This window comes from Geotrypetes seraphini, chromosome 2, assembly GCF_902459505.1.
Source record: "Geotrypetes seraphini chromosome 2, aGeoSer1.1, whole genome shotgun sequence".
Lineage (NCBI taxonomy): Eukaryota > Metazoa > Chordata > Amphibia > Gymnophiona > Dermophiidae > Geotrypetes > Geotrypetes seraphini.
This window is the reverse complement of record NC_047085.1, coordinates 401,823,534-401,841,726: the sequence shown is the minus strand read 5'-3', so window position 1 is coordinate 401,841,726 and position 18,193 is coordinate 401,823,534. Positions and strand designations below refer to the sequence as shown.

Here is an 18,193-nt window from a genome sequence, read left to right as displayed (position 1 = left end):
GGTCTTTTGTTCGACTCTTGTTGCACCCTGAACAGTTCTGAATATGACTCTTTTGGACTATGGGCTCCTTTTACAAAGCTGCAATAGCGTCTTTAGCGCACGCAGAATTTTAGCGCGCGCTAAACCCGTGCTACGCAGCTAGAACTAATGACACCTCAATGATGGTATTAGCATCTAGCGCGTGTGGAAATTTAGCATGCGCTAAGCATGCGCTAAAACCGTTAGCGCAGCTTTGTAAAAGGAGTCCTATATTTACTGCTAAAGAAAAGTTGGCTATTATGTAAGAAGGTATAAATTTGGACATTTTAACAACGCTACCGTGAGTAAAAGTGATTCAGCTAATTAAAATTCTGAGTCAAGCTTTGATGGTTATTGAAAACAGAATTAAAATGACAGTGCTAGAACAGCCCTAGGTATGTGACTCTGCATTTTTAAGTGGTGTATTTGAGTTAATGTTTATTCAAGAGCAAGTCTAAAAAAAGTGATTATCACCTTGGCTGTGTAGCTTCTTCTTTTTTTTTTTTTTTTTTTGTAACACTGAATATAATTTTCAAGACTCTTTTTTTCCCCCAAACTTGGCCTACTTAGAAAAAAGTTTTGTCTAATATGAGTCCCACAGGTCTCTTTACTGGCTAAAAGTTCTTTAGGAAGTGTTGTAGAGAGGGCTGAAATCACAGGAGTGTGAAGAGTTGCTAAGATGAGTACAACCTAGATTTTCTCAGCTGCTATTCAAAGCCAGTTGGTCTATGCATATATTTGTAAAACTTATACAGATAGTATTAGGCCATTTAACTTGCTAACTGGCCCAATGCTACTCATGCAAAAGTGGGCCAGATAAGATGAAGAGTCAGGCCAAAAATCATCCAGAGAGCGGCAAGTGCTTGTGGTCAACTATCTGCTGTTATGTGGCGTTCTTGTAGTGGAGTTGGGGAGGGGGAGCCAGAAGTAGGTCTACCAGACGCCTGGGAAAAACCAGGACATGTCCTCTTTTTAGAGGACTGTCTGGGTGCCCGGACAGACTTTCATAAACCTGGTAGATTGTCTGGGTTTTGGAAAGCCCTGACCTCTGGCCACATCTGGAGAGCCTCTGAGTATGCGAGGATGACATCACACGCATCTGTGCATGCTTGCAGGCCCTCCAGACACGACCTGGAGGTCAGAAAGAAAAAGGCTTGGTGGGGGCGGGGCCAGGGGCGTAATGGGGCAGGGTTAGAGGCATAATAGGGCGGGACTAGAGGTGGAATAAGGCGGGGCTGGGGACAGAGTGGGGCGAGGCCATGTGTCCAGGTTTCTATATCGGAAAATCTGGTAACCTTAACCAGAAGTTATGCAGGTGCTAGCAATATTCAGTAGCAGTCTCCACAAAGCTAAGTGGCCATGCAGAACCGCATACATGGCAGTCTAACTTTGCCTGTTTAGCTGTACAGGTGCCAGCAATGAATATCAGCCAAACACTCACATTGCTTCCTTGTACTGTATAGTAATCCTCTCTCCCTCCATCTGACCTCTCTGGAGCAGCATCTGAGTTAACTTCTTATCCCAGCTCCCTCCTTCTAACCCCCTCCTGGAATAGCATATGCCCCCTCAAGGATTTGCCTACCGCCTGCAGGTCTTCTCTAGGCCTTTCTTGATCCTTGGTGCTCTGTTGGAGAAAGGGCAAGAGTGATGCCCACTCTTGACCATCACAGCTTCCCCTTCAAAATGTCAGACCTCTAGTGGCATCTTTGTAGTACTACTGCAACTAAGCTCTATTTACATTTTTATTTATGTATTGGGCTCCTACTGGGTTACCTGCAGTGGCAGATACCATGGGTGCCTCTGTGCTGCCACTGCAAATAATGCGGTGCCATACAGTATCGCCTGAAATTTATATATGGCACACAATTTAATCGCATAACAAACCAATTAGTGCTGATAATTGAATACTAATAATCAAATAGCAGCGCTAATTGCTAATAATTAGAAATTTACTCGTGCATCTTGCTATGCGATGTTCTATAAAAATGTGTTCATAAATTCTTGTGCCCAGGTACAAAAAGGGGACATGGCTATGGAAGGGACATGGGTTGGTCATAGTTGTTCCAGAGATTTTTGCGCAGTGTTACAGGATATGCCAGCTCCATTCCTGATTGAGGTGTGGGGATTTACACCAGCTTTCAGTTGGCACCTGAAATTTAGTAACAGATCCCACTACTGGGCACTATTCTATTAATGGTGCCAAACTCAGAGCACCATTAATAGAATAGCACTTAGTTCTCGGTTTTTTTCAGTGCCATATATAGCATTTACTCCTAAGTGTCTTCCTTCCCCAGTAAGTAGAGAGTAGATCCTGGATATGTCTCCTGCATGTACTGCACAGACTTTGCACTTATTATGCATTAATTTTTGCTGCAAATGCAGACTAAGTGCAAAATCTTACAATACTTTAGTAAAAGAGCTCCTAAGAAAGAAAATAGAAAAGATTAGCCGGGGATGAATATTGACCTCAGAGATTTTTTTTCTGGATAAAGGCCACATTTGATGGAGGATGGAGAGTCAAATTTGGCTTCAGTAGCAACTGGTTGCATAGCTCCCCCATACACACACACAAAAAACTAGGGACTCTTACAAATGTTTATTGCGTGTTAACGGAATTAGCTAAATGCTAAGAAGCTTTAGGTATAAAATGGACTTCTTTGTGAGTTCTAAACTTTAGTAAAAGGGTCCTCTTGATTCTAGAATAGCATGCATTTCAATTGTTTTCAGGTTCAGTTCTGATATACCACCAGTATCGCAAAAAAAGCTAAGCAGTTTACAAATGTTAAAATGGGATGGGGAGGAGACACACAGCAAAATAAACAACTTCATACACAAGGAAAGACGGGGTAGACAAGGATGCACTCTATACCAAAGGGAAGTATGTGGGAGGGAAAACACAAACAGCAGGGTAATGACTTTTCTGTCTCATGAATAAGCAGATCCAGCTAAGAAAGTCTTTAATTGAAAGTATCCAGGAATACCATGGAAAAATAAAAATATGTTGAGCAATGAATTACATTTTCTAAATTTAAAAAAGAAAGAAAGAAGGATGACCTTTCTTCTCTGCTTCGGCATCCTACCAGAAATCTCCCCAATCACATAAACATTGCTTAGAAACAAATTTGCTAAGTCTTAATTTCTTTGTTCTTATACTGAGTGGTTTTTCTTATGTCTTGCACTAAAATGGTTCTAGACAAAGCAAGGCCTGGATACACTGCAGACGTTCCTTGTGAAAAACAGCTTAGTTACCTGTGCCCAGGGAATTTTTGGGGCCTGCATAGGGGCCTGTCTTCAGTTCCCCCAGCTGTGTGTTGGTGGAGATGCAGTGGGTGTGGTGAGTACTTTTCAAAATTATCCATACTTTTATTCAACAGGGATAACAGTTTGACGTAGAAGGCTGGTCCTCAGTGCTGTGGATTTTCTCCTCTGGGGTTAAATTAGAGCAGCTTCTGAGGCATATTGCAAAAGAATTAAACTAAATTACCACTAAATGAAAAGAGATAGAGCAAATAAAAGAATCCCGATGGTAGAAACTTTCCGGTTTTCATCTACCACACAATATAAGCGTTGATGTTTTGGCGTTATTTACTGATGAAATGTGTGCGCCTTGGAATTGTATTGTGTACTCTGAGAGCTGGTGCCATAACAAATTTGCACGTTTTCCGACTAATGGGTTTTTCCGTCAGAACTGAAAATTTGATAAGGAGTTCGTATAATCGATTTATATATTTGAGGCCTCTGGAATAGATAATGACACGGGGGCAAATTTTTCCCCGTCCCCGCGAGTTCTTTTTCTGTCCCTGTCCTATTCCTGCAAGCTCTGTTCTCATTTGCACCAGCCTCAAACACTTCATCATACGTGCACAAATTATAAGTGTTCGTAAGTGTTTGAGGCTTGTGTGTTTAAAGACAGAGCTTACAGGAATGGAGCAGGGACGATGACAAAACTCACAGGGATGGGACAGGAAATTGAATTTCTGTGAGGATGAGGAAAAATTTGTCCCTGTGTCATTCTCTAATCTGGAACTAAAGAATATTTTCTGACAGTGTGTCTGCAAAGACAAGCAACCAAGAGAAAATGCACAATCAAATATAAAAGAATTTGCCTCTGATACACTGGTCTTTCTAGAAGTGTTGATTGTGAAACAGTGATTTCAAGTTATTGTGTATTGATAACCAGTAGTCTTGACTGTCATTAGTTCTACACTCAGCATTTTTTTAAAACATTTGTTTCATTTCTTGTTTGTGTGGCTGAATCCAGAAAAGTATCGATAGATATTTGCTCTTTTTGATTTCTAAATCTCAGTGACTTTGTGCAAAAAGCACCTATATTTGGTAATGTGACGTGGGTTATTTGTGTTAAGACAAGTTCTGTAACCTGATTTTGTTGTGTTTTGTGAAGTTTGTAATGCAGTCGGTGTAGATGTAACATTCAGTTGCTTTTTTCACGTTTTAAATTGCAAATTCCAATCTTGATGTCTTCTTTAAGGATGACCTTAGCTGCTCATCAGGGGTAGGCAGTCGGCTGTGTGCAGAAGACAGATTGATAAAGCAGAAGATTGTCAATAGGTTTTCTATGAGTTTGTGGAGTAATTTTTTGCTGTTACTATGTGGAATAATTCACTCAGATTCTGAGGCCTCATAACAAACTGTCCTAGACTTAGTGCAACTTATTACATCTGCCTTGCTGATTTTTGTACCCTAAAATTACTTTCAATGTAGTGGTGGTTTTAGCACACAAAAATATGCCCACAGGGAGAGCAATTCTATAACACTGTACCTATATTTAGGGTGAGAAGACAAAATGCAGTATTATCACAGATAAAAGTTTTTGAAAAAACATTCCTTGAAAGATGTATTTCCTTGTTAAAGGCTGAGGCGGCCATGTTTCGGCCTCAGGCGGCAATCAGGCATCTTTGTATTTCAATAACAGAATAAAACAGCAATATCAAACAACTGTCACAGCATTAAAACATGAGTCTGTCGTTCTGTGGTAATACTGTTCTTTGTCTTCTTGAATTCAATATGACCAAGCCTCTGCGGTTTTCTTCCTATGTTTTCTATGTCCCTATACAGAATATTAGTGTAACAGAGAAAGGGGTGCTTTCATCAAGCTGCTGTAAAAAGTGGCCTTAGTGCGGGCCTTATGCGGGTTGTTCTCTCATGCTCATTCCATTTTTGTTGGCTGATTTTTCTATTTTCCCTGTCAATGCCCACATGCTAAGTTTCCCGTTAGTGACTGGCCATTAGCGTGTGATCCCCTTCCATCATTATGTAGGTAGTAAGGGTTCATGTGCTAAGCACGTGCTAAACTGGTTAGCGTGTGGCAAGGTAGCTGTTCGAACTGATTAGCACGGAGCAAGCCAATACTCTGCCCCCAGGGCTAAAATTTAAATTTTATTTTTTAACACATTGGTAGCGCGCACACATCCTTAAATGACTAAGGGATGCCCCAGTGTGATCATTTACACCAGTCATAGAGCATCTAGATTGTTAAAAAAAATGTGTTGAAATTGTAGTACCCTATATTTTATGTGCAATACTATGCGGCCCATGTATATAACTACCTTTAAATTACATGCTGTCTTAAAGAAGAGAGTACACAGATATATGCACACATATGCTGGCATTCTGATCATTTAAGTGCATTCTTTCTGCCTAAATGATGCTGCCTGGAAACCAAGATGGCATTCTGAGGGGAGAATATAACATAAAAAAATTGCAATCCTAGGTCCCAAGTGCCTAACTAGATTCCCAAGTAGTAAAAAAGATTTTATGCTGCTTATTTTAGGAATAACAATTCCACAATCTTCTGTGTAAAAAATTCCAATAAGAAACAACCAAAATCCACAGAGAGCGAAAAAGAGAGAAAAAGACTAGAGATGAAGAGGACCGGAAGGGGTATCAGACAACCCGACACTCAACAATAGAGTGCTGGGAGCGAATCCTCATTTAACCCCACGGAACCTCCACCACCTCGTTATATGAGTTATATTTTTTTCATAATTTCTAATACTTTGTACTTAGCTAAATAGCTCATTGGTTTAATGTTTGTAAGGCCATTAAAGTTGCTTGTATTGCATGTCAATTAAACATAACTTAGCTTTTATTTTCAGCAAAATCCTTCCCCCGAACGCCAAGTTAGAACATACACTGCATACCACCAACCGGCTGCAAACGCACGCCGAGGCAGACTCGCTCTGGGATTTAAATACCACCCACCTGGACCACTCATCCGGGTAATACCCTCTTACCTAAAGAACTTTCTTAAAGGGGCCCCTACCTAATCACCAATCCTGAAAACAGACTTAGAGGTCAGCCTGAGCTAACCAATCGGACGTTTCATTTAGCCCCTTAGGGGACATAGAATCTAGTACAAACATCCAACGGAGCTCACAACGATTGAGCCTCCGGGCAGTGTTGCCTCCCTCCCACCCTTCTATAATTTGGTCCAACACCCTCCATTTAAGATCTTTTAATGTGTGGCCATGCCTAATCCAATGGCAAACCAACGTAGATGATTCGTTGTGGGTATGTACTCTTGATTTATGTTCTGTTAATCGAACCCTTATGGGGCGAGTAGTTCTACCCACATACAGCAAGGGGCACGGGCATTGTATCACATAGATTACATTGTTAGACCGGCATGTAGTATTGTGTTTTGTCTGATACCTAACCCCCGTATTGGGATGGACCCAATACTCCCCCGAAATGGTGAATTCACACCACTGACATGACCCACAGGGGAGATGATTACCCCGAACCCTGGGGGGCCTGTCTTGAAGTTTATAATGGTTAAGCAACTCCCCCAGATTCCTTCTTCTACGATAGGAGCACAATGGAGTTTCCTCAAGGGTAGGAATGACCAATTTAGGGATGTACCAATGTTTTTTAACAATATCTGCAACCCGGTGGGCAAGGGTGGAAAACTCCTGCACGAAAGCTACCATATCATGAGACTGCCCATCTCTGGCCACCTCCTGCAGCAACCATTCTCTGTGGGCATGTTTGGCTCGTTTGTACGCCTGTTTAACAGTAGCATACGGATAGCCACGCTGATAAAATCTTATTTTCATATCTTTAGCATGGCTACGAAACTCATCTAGTGAATGGCATATCCTTCTTAGCCTTAAAAACTGACTGATGGGCAAACTTCTTTTAAGGCTGTCCGGATGAAAGCTGTGAAACCGTAAAAGACTATTACGGTCGGTCTGTTTTCTGTACAGAGAAGTTTGTAGGTGTGTAGCACCCTTTATTATTAGAATGTCTAGAAACGGGATCTCCCTATGGTTTATAGTGGCCGTGAATTTGATATTTTGATCTAAAGTGTTCAGAGTATCAATAAACACTAGCAGCTCTTCCTCTGTTGATGTCCACACACACAGGATGTCGTCAAGAAATCTTTTCCAGAGTTTGACTTTGCTGAATGATGGTAAGGGATAGATTAAACGTTCCTCTAAATCTAAATTGTCATAATAAACGCCTCATCAAGATCATTGTATTCCACATTGTGTTCTTCTTTTGTGCTCCAGAAAAAGGAGGACGGATTGCTTTCAATAGAAGTAAAACCCGGAAATCTTAATCCGTCCTCCTTTTTCTGGAGCCATACGGCAGAGGAAAGGGAGAGAAGCTGAAGAGGCTTGTTGGGGGGAGGGGAGAAGATTTAAAAATTAGAGGCTTCTCAGGAAATGTGCAGAGATTCTTTTTTTTGTTGTTGTTGTTGTTGTTCCCTGGAGTGCAAGAAACGAAATTTACATATGCCAACAGAGTACTTCGAATTATGACAGGTAAATTAAATTGCAAGAAGATATTAGCTTCAAGCAGTAAGTTCTATTTTTTGAGTGTAAGTGAAAATTTTCAGCATTAAGACAGGCATTGATTAATAAGCATTTCCTCATCAACTGCAAAAGTCGTATGTACAGCTGAGAACTCTGGTTTTGATATAGAGTTTGAGAGTTTCATTACTCTGTTCCTGCTCTGCAAGAATTTTGCATTCTCAGAATAAGCTGAAGCAATAAGAATTAGCTGGGATTTGGAGAACCCATCTTTAATTTTCTCTGGTCAGTGTAAGAAACATTGAATGTGAGAACAGGAGACTAAGAGCTCCTTTTACGAAGCCGCGTTAGTGGTTTAACGCTAATTTGCTGGCCGTGCTAGCCGCTACTGCCTCCTCTTGAGCGGGCGGTAGTTTTTCGGCTAGCGCGGGGGTTAGAGTGCGCTAAAAAGGTAGGTGCGATAAAGCTGCTAACGTGGCTTCGTAAAAGGAGCCCTAAGTGGTTGCTTGCCCTGTACTTTTCTCTCTTTCTCAGTGTCTCACCATTTACTTACACTATTCCAGCTACTTCCCAGTAGAGAATCACACGGGGAAAAATTCTGTCCCCATCACTGCCCCGACCTCGGACCACCATCCTCTTCACCGCCCTGTCCCCGCCGTCCCCTTCACTGCCTCATCCCTGTCTCTGCCGTCCCCTTTACCGCCCCATCACTGTCCCCGCTGTCCCTTTCACCACCCCGTCTCCGTCTACAGCGTCTTCTCCTCTCCATCCCCCCACCCCCAGCCCCCTTCACGTGGTCCAGCAGCTCCCTCCCGCCGGCCAGCCGTGCATTTCTCTCCCTCCCTCCCTCTTACCTTCTCTTGTGGCGAAACTGGCAATTTGTATAAGGCTATGCACTGTATTACAGCCGAAGCCTTGAAGTTGCGTCGGGTTGCCTGCTAGAAAAGTCTCCTCCGATGCAACCGGAAATGGGAAGTTGCGTCAGAGGAGATTTTTCCAGCAGGCAACACGACGCAACTTCAAGGTTCTGGCTGTAAGACAGCTCATAGCCTTATAAAAATCACTAGTTTCAACAAGAAAAGGTAAGGGAAAAGGAGGGAGGGAGGAAGCTGCCGGATCGAACGCTCATTCACCGCGCGTGCTAACCATTCACCGCTCCACGGGGCAGTGAATGGCCTTGTCCCTGATCTCGCGGTGACCTTTTCTTTTGGTTACCATTTTGGCGGGTTACCCGCGGCTAGCCGTGGGTAACAACCACCGTATCATTCTCTACTTCCCAGCTGTATATGTATGTACCACTGATGTTGTGAGTCGCAGATTGCATACCAGGTATGATCAAAAAATGCAGTGAATGTTTAAATAATAAAATAAATATTACAATAAAAGACACGTAGCCATTAATCCTCCTAAAAATACTCCCTCTCACTTCGAACACACGTATCCCATGATTTTTGCCACTTTCTGAAGCAGTTCTGGAAATCATTTTTCGTGAGTCTTTAGTTGCGCTGTCACGGCTGCCTCAGAGTCCCGAATCAATACAAAACATTTGCCTTTCATGGGCAATTTGACTTTGAGGAAGAGCCAGAAGTCGCACGGTGCCAGATTCGGTGAATAAAGTGGACGAGGACGCACCGTAATGTTTTTATTTGACAGAAATTGTTGTACTAGAAGCGATGTGTGACACGGAGCATTGTCATGATGGAAGATGAAACAGTTTGCCCATTTCTCAAGTTATTTTCTATGTACATAAGAGATGTTCAAATCCTCAGAAATTTCCCTAATAGTCAATCGCCTGTTTGATCAAATCATTTTGCTTACTCTTTCAACATTCTCTTGGGTTTTGATGTGGAAGAACATCCTGACCTCTCCTCATCTTCAACCAATACACAACCATTATGAAATCACTTGTAAACTGTCACCATGATCACTGCAGCATCACCATGAACTAACTTTAACATTCTGTGTGTTTCTGTAGCACTTTTTTACAGTTTGAAACAAAATTTCATGTTAATGTGTTGCTTGTGATCCATAATTTTTGACATGCTTTAAAACGCACCTTCTTTCAACCGTAGCTCACAACCAATTGACTGCACTGAACAAGTTGAAACTGGAATCGGTTAAATTACACTTTCTGGTGGGAATCTCTGTATCATACTTTTAAAATGGAACGCATGATGGCGATACAACAGGGACAATATAGGAAATTTCCGGATATTTGGGAACCATTGACAAAATTCTGTGAGGACTGATAACTGATTTTATTTTATAGCCCTTTTAATATACTCATACACATCCAGGGTGGGAGGGGGATTTGCATTGCAATCTTAAAATGGGAAAGTTATTGATTGATTCTGTGTATTTGTTTTTCTTGATTATTGGGTGGGAGAGAGGGTTAAAATAGTTGCTTATTTATGTATGTAGGATCAATGTGCTTTTCTTGTTCTATTATATGTATATATATATATATTTGTTTTGCACAGTTGTAGTTTGGAAAATCAATAAAGATTTTTTTTTAAAAAAAAGAAACTTTTCACACACTAAGGTTCGACGCTCCGCTTCCCGTAATAAAAATCTCTGCTCTTCCATTGGATGGCGCTTGGCAGCAGCATTCACCATATATTTTGATCACACCTCGTATGTCCACGTGCTCTGTAGTAGTAGGAAGGTGAATGGGCCAACAAAGCAATTATATGTGGAAGCATTACACTTTAATTACCACAGCAAGCAAATTCCTCTAAAGGTTGCTGGAGCAAGGTAAGACAGGGAAGGAGTTCAAAAAGAGACCGAGGCTGGTGAAATGGGCTCACAGGATGGGGAAGAGCAAGAGAAGGCATAGTGATCAGAAAAGAGAGAATGAGAAGAGGGCTATTCTTGCATGCTCATAAATCTCAGAGTGAAGTGGTAAACCTCTCAGGTATGGTAGCGTGTGATGCCCATAGCCACCCTGCCTTTATTCAGTTTGCAGTCAAAAGTCAAATGTCAAGCTTTTAATTCTATGGTTAGGAATGTAGACACACATCACGGTGCTTCAAACGATACCGCATTTATGAAAACAGGTGCATTTTCAATTAGAGGTCTGAGATCGAATATCATGGCCTTCTGACCTGTCAGCAGGAATGCAGAGCTTCTGGACTTTGAAATGATACATTATTTATGAGAATCTGTGTGCTGCTAGATGTGAAAGAGTAGCCTGGAAACATTTGCTAATTAGATTATTACATGCGCAGAGTCTTCATTACCTTCCGAGACAGACTCTTTGACTGCTTATTTGTTTTAAACAGTTCATAGCACTGCCTGTTCCATTTTGGGTTAAAAATGAAATATTTTGACACCTATACTAGTTTGATTTTCCTTAAAATGCCTGTATTTTGACAGAGGAGAATGATTTTAATATGAGCAGAGGAATGATTTATCACAGTATTTTACTGAGAAACAGGTACTATAGGAAAGCTGGAGAAGTATAGTTTGAGCTTTCCTGTTGCCAATGTTATACTCCAATTTATATTACAACTGAATATATAAGCAGGCAGATCCATGGTTTATTAACTCTTTGCATGCCAAATGAAAGCTGGTTTTCCAGCATCAGGTTACTCCTTCATCTTCTCCTATATATAGGCCAAGTATAATCTCCAGTTGACAATACAATAGGATGCAACTTCTTTAACAGAAACATCTTATGCTGTCTTTTGACTGACCACTAGGTGTCATTGGAAGATTCTAATGATCAAAGTTATTACATGTAAACCTGATATTTAGGCAGCCTGCATGTGACTGCTGTATGACTAGGAGGCTCATTTTCCAAAAAGGAAAAATCTGGTTCTCGCACCACTGCACTCCCACTACACTTTACACTCATAATCACAAATAAATAAATGTCCTACAAAACATGTTGGCAGTAACTTGGCTGCAGCTTTATTTACTTCAACAAGACTTCAATAACAATGTAATTCTATTTACCACCCTTCTTCCTAGGTGCCCCCTCCCCCAACTCTCCTTTTCCCATCAGCTAGTCAGTCACGACCTAGTTGCTCTGCCACCAAATCCCAGTAAATCATGTTCAATTCCAAGTATCCCATTTGCAAGACCTGCGATGTCACCTGGCCTCACATCTATCTATGTGGCCGCTTGGAAGGAACCCCCCTCCCCATTTTCTCACATCTGCGACCTCTCTCCACCCCTCAAAACTTCATATACCACAGACAACCCCCAACTCTGAACAAGTCCTCCCCCCCAGTGACCAAATCAGTATCTCAAACAAAAACGCCATGCCCTCCTATCCCTCCCATCCCCCACATACATAAGATCAAACAAGGGGTGGGAAGGGAGGACAAATTAAAAACAACCAAACACTCCCTCAAACACCACACTCCCCCCTTAGCTTCTACCCTCCCGTTTAACACAGAACAAGTCAACACCTCAGTTTTTCACACAGTCTCCTGCCTAGCTCAACCAATCACTCTCCCCATCCGCCCAATCCCTAGCTACCTTTCCCTTCGTATCCAACCTGACCTTCCCCTTCCCCACAAATCCTGTACCCCTATAACTCACATACACACTTTCCAACCACCACCTAATTCAGACCATTCAGACCCTCAGACCATTCAGACCATTCAGACCCTCACAACTCTCCTTTTTCCATCAGCTGGTCAGTCACGACCTAGCTGTTCTGCCTCTAAATCCCAGTAAATCATGTTCAATTCCAAATATCCCATTTGCAAGACTTGCGGTGTCCCTGGCCTCACATCTATCTGTGGCGGTGTCACACACAGTGGACAATATCAGAATACTTCTTACACCCCTCACAAAACTAGCGGCTACCTGGAAGAAATCCCCCCCTATTTCCATCAAAGCGGTGACAGCTTAACCTTTTCTTATCGTGTGTCCCAGATGATGGGACATTCCAAAAATGACATAGACAGTGGATAAACAGTCTGTATGGACTAATAAAGAGCCAGGAACACAAAATATTTGAATTTACAGATTTATGACTTATTTACATTATGTTTACAATAGTAATAACTTTGCTAACATAATTACGATTGGAACCAGCGTAACGTAAAATTTATTACGATAGGAAAAGGTTAAGCTTGACACCACAGCCAGACACTTCCATATAGATTCCAGCAAGTCCTGCACCTTACACAGAAAAATATCCAACCCTATATCAGATAAATGAATGCCATCTGCTCAATAGAGGCCAGGATAGTCTGCAGTAAGCACCATACCTCCCAAACATCTGACCCAGCAGGATGCCTCTACATTCACCCATCTCCTCAGATGCTCAATCGCATGCACACTCCTAGTGTCCTTCCACACCAATTGGGGAATAATCTGTGACCAAACCATACAAGTACAGTGGTACCTCGGTTTACGAGTGCACCGGTTTGCAAGTGTTTTGCAAGACAAGCAAAACATTCGCAAAATCGGTACCTCGGAAACCGATCGTGCCTCGATTTGCGAGCAGCGCCTTCTGCGATCCGGCACCCTCCCCCCGTGATCCGGCACCCCCGACGCGATTTGGCAACCCCCCCACCACGATTGGGCACCCCCCGCCGCTTCTTACTATCATCTGGGCCTGGGAACCGGCACCGGCATGTCCTATGCGTTGGTGCCGGTGCCCGAAAATCTGCCTCCTCTTCTTGCTGGGCCTTGAGTATCTGCACATGCTCAAGGCCTGCGAGTACACGCTCTCTCCGAGATTCTTGGAGATCTCGGAGAGAACGTGAACTCGCAGGCCTTGAGCATGCGCAGATGCTCAAGGCCCAGCACGAAGAGGAGGCCGATTTTCGGGCACTGGCACCAATGCATAGGACATGCCGGTGCTGGTGCCCAGGCCCAGATGATAGTAAGAAGCGGTGGGGGGGGGGTGTGCCCAATTGCGGCAGGGGGGGTGCTGAATCGCGGGGGGAGGGCGCATCGCGGGAGGGAGGGTGCTGGATCGTGGGGGGGGGGAGGGTGCCGGATCGCAGGGGGGCCTTCGGGGGAAGCAATGCCGGTTCTCGTTGGGGGGGGGGGGGATAGAGCAGCACCGCTGGCTTCGGGGGGTGGGAAAGTATCAAAGTGAGTTTCCATTATTTCCTATGGGGAAACTCGCTTTGATATACGAGTATTTTGGTTTACGAGCATGCTTCTGGAACGAATTATGCTCGTAAACCAAGGTACCACTCTACAAGGAAAATGACAGGTGAGCATAACTAGGGTTACTATATTTTAAAAGCAAAAAACCTGGGCATGCAGCCCCGTCCTGTTCTGTCCCCCATCCCCACCTTGTTCCGCCTCCAGCTCCGCCCAGTTCTATTTCTGGACCCATCCAGTTCCACCTCAGCCAGGCTTAGTAAAGGTGGGGGGTGTTAAGTGCCTAGATCGGCTAGGCACTCTGATCTAAGCACCTAGCTTCAGGTGCTGTTTATAGAATTTGGGCCTAAGCACTGGATTCAGTAAATGGATCTCAGATTTATGCACTGAAAAAAAAAGGAGCACTGAGCGTTATTCTAAAAATGGTGCTCCGAGTTGGGTTCCATTTATATTACGAGGGGGTGCTGAAAGGTTCTCAGCCGAACCAACCAACTTCCTAAATTCTGAGCTGAAAAGAGTGGCAATTTGCAGAAACAAAATTCTAAGTTTTGACATTGTTTCAGATCATTGATTGAATCATATCCACATCAATCTTATCTTGGTTGGGCTGAGAACTTATCAGCACCCCCTCGTTTTGAGCTTAGTTCCAAGATCCAAGGATTTATACCAGCTGAAATCTAGTGTAAATCTTTGGGCCTAAATTAGGTGTGGAGCTCCCATATTCCATAATGCTTTGTGCATTTTAAGTAAATGCCTCTGACCCACCCATTCCCCTTCCATGGCCAAGATGTACATGTATATTCAAATTGTTGCCAGTCAGTGCCATTAATTAGCACTAGTTGCCTCATTACTCAGTTAAATTTTGCACGTGTCCAAATTTTTGCATGCAAATCTGAGCGCTTTTCATAGAATTTGGGGGATTACCACCTAGTTAGTTAGTTAGTTACGTGCCATCGACTCGTGTCCAAGTCCTAGTGACTTGATGAATTACAGTTCTAAAAAGAAATCGGATTTGTGCTAGTCCGGTAAGGTCCTCTAGCATCATTCCCATGGTTGTTTTCAACGTGTCCAGCCATCTGACTCCAGGTTGCCCTCTTTGCTCAACTATATAATAAAAAAAATAAGTAGATAATATAATTTCATCAGGCTTTTTTCATGTGCTAAACTTACTGTACATGCAGAAGAGGTCTTTTATAAAAGTACGTAGCCTCATAAGAACATAAGAATAGCCTTACTGGGTCAGACCGATGGTCCATTAAGCCCAGTAGCCCGTTCTCACAGTGGCCAATCCAGGTCACTAGTACCTGGCCAAAACCCAAGGAGTAGCAATATTCCATGCTGCTACCGATCCAGGGCAAGCAGTGGCTTCCCCCATGTCTTTCTCAATAACAGACTATGGACTTTTCCTCCAGGAACTTGTCCAAACCTTTCTTAATACCAGCTATGCTATCCGCTCTTACCACATCCTCTGGCAACGCGTTCCAGAGCTTAACTGTTCTCTGAGTGAAAAAAAATTCCTCCCACTGGTTTTAAAAGTATTTCCCTGTAACTTCATCGAGTGTCCCTCAGTCTTTGTACTGTCTATATGGTATGAAGCAGGCAAATCGAAAGAGTGCATAGAATATTGGTACACCTTGGGTTTTGGCCAGGTACTACTGGATTGGCCACTGTGAGAATGGACTGCCGGGCTTGATGGACCATTGGTATGACCCAGTAAGGCTATTCTTATGTTCTTATGAGTGAGCCTCCTTGGTGACCTGTGAGTAGCATTCCCAGGTATGTAGTCTGGGCAGAGCAGAGATGGAGTTATGTTGAGCATGCATATTTTATAAAATACACTGACACACACACATTTATACCTTTTTCACAGCTGGTGTAAATTTGTACTTGTGCATTTCTATACTGCTGGGAGTGGTTCTGGACACCTATTTAATGGAGGCTCATAGGCACCTATGACCTCTTTATAGAATACTAGCTGATGCCCCGGCGTTGCACGGGTATTTAATTATAGCAATAACACTGTAAATGGATTCAAATAAAGATACTTTATAGTGGTGAATGAAAGTATTTTTTTACAGCTTAATAAAAAGTACAATATTCAAATTATAAAGTGAAATATTTGACAAAATGAATACAATACAACTAACGCAAAACGTGATTATAAACAACAATTTTAGTTTCACCTCCTGGAGCAAGAACATATAAATTCTTGGGTGAACCCACCCTTGAGCAAGCAAAATAGAGTTGTGGGCCGTGAGACCCCCAGAACATATCACCCCAGGTAGTGAGGGATCTGCATACCAAGTTTCGTCCAAATTGGTCACAGTGAGAATGGCAGCTTTTTACATATTTTCCATTGACATGAATGGGTGAAATCTGATTTTCTGTTTGTAGCTCCGCCCACATGTGCAGGAGGGCCGCGAGACTCACAGAACATATCACCCCAGGTAGTGAGGGATCTGCATACCAAGTTTCGTTCAAATCGGTCAAGCCGTTTGTGAATTACTGTGAGAATGGCAGCTTTTTACATTTTTTCCATTGACATGAATGGGTGAAATCTGATTTTCAGTTTGTAGCTCCGCCCACGTGTGCAGGTGGGCCGCGAAACCCCCAGAACATATCACCCCAGGTAGTGAGGGATCTGCATACCAAGTTTCGTTCAAATCGGTCAAGCCGTTTGTGAATTACTGTGAGAATGGCAGCTTTTTACATTTTTTCCATTGACATGAATGGGTGAAATCTGATTTTCTGTTTGTAGCTCCGCCCACGTGGGCAGGGGGGCCGGGAGACACCCAGAACATATCACCCCAGGTAGTGAGGGATCTGCATACCAAGTTTCGTTCAAATCGGTCAAGCCGTTTTTGAATTACTGTGAGAATGGCAGCTTTTTACATTTTTTCCATTGACATGAATGGGTGAAATCTGATTTTCTATTTGTAGCTCCGCCCATGTGTGCAGGAGGGCCGCGAGACCCCCAGAACATATCACCCCAGGTAGTGAAGGATCTGCATACCAAGTTTCGTTCAAATCGGTCAAGCCGTTTGTGAATTACTGTGAGAATGGCAGCTTTTTACATTTTTTCCATTGACATGAATGGGTGAAATCTGATTTTCAGTTTGTAGCTCCGCCCATGTGTGCAGGTGGGCCGCGAGACCCCCAGAACATATCACCCCAGGTAGTGAAGGATCTGCATACCAAGTTTCGTCCAAATTGGTCACAGTGAGAATGGCAGCTTTTTACATTTTTTCCATTGACATGAATGGGTGAAATCTGATTTTCTATTTGTAGCTCCGCCCACGTGTGCAGGAGGGCCGCGAGAACCCCAGAACATATCACCCCAGGTAGTGAGGGATCTGCATACCAAGTTTCGTTCAAATCGGTCAAGCCGTTTGTGAATTACTGTGAGAATGGCAGCTTTTTACATTTTTTCCATTGACATGAATGGGTGAAATCTGATTTTATGTTTGTAGCTCCGCCCACGTGTGCAGGTGGGCCGCGAGACCCCCAGAACATATCACGCCAGGTAGTGAGGGATCTGCATACCAAGTTTCGTCCATATTGGTCACAGTGAGAATGGCAGCTTTTTACATTTTTTCCATTGACATGAATGGGTGAAATCTGATTTTCTGTTTGTAGCTCCGCCCACGTGTGCAAGAGGGCCACGAGACCCCCAGAACATATCACTCCAGGAAGTGAGGGATCTGCATACCAAGTTTCGTTCAAATTGGTCAAGCCGTTTGTGAATTTCTGTGAGAATGGCAGCTTTTTACATTTTTTCCATTGACATGAATGGGTGAAATCTGATTTTCAGTTTGTAGCTCCGCCCATGTGTGCAGGTGGGCCGCGAGACCCCCAGAACATATCACCCCAGGTAGTGAGGGATCTGCATACCAAGTTTCGTTCAAATCGGTCAAGCCGTTTTTGAATTACTGTGAGAATGGCAGCGTTTTACATTTTTTCCATTGACATGAATGGGTGAAATCCGATTTTCTGTTTGTAGCTCCGCCCACGTGTGCAGGTGGGCCGCGAGACCCCCAGAACATATCACCCCAGGTAGTGAGGGATCTGCATACCAAGTTTCGTTGAAATAGGTCAAGCCGTTTGTGAATTACTGTGAGAATGGCAGCTTTTTACATTTTTTCCATTGACATGAATGGGTGAAATCTGATTTTCAGTTTGTAGCTCCGCCCATGTGTGCAGGTGGGCCGCGAGACCCCAAGAACACATCACCCCAGGTAGTGAAGGATCTGCATACCAAGTTTCGTCCAAATTGGTCACAGTGAGAATGGCAGCTTTTTACATTTTTTCCATTGACATGAATGGGT

The 18,193-nt window shown here is 43.1% G+C and overlaps 1 protein-coding gene across 10 annotated transcripts in view; it reads left to right on the top strand.

The window, feature by feature from the left end:
* Window positions 1-18,193, top strand: part of HDAC9 (histone deacetylase 9) — a 1,077,926-nt gene that overhangs the window by 172,723 nt on the left and 887,010 nt on the right. The gene's annotated exons all lie outside the window — the stretch shown is intronic.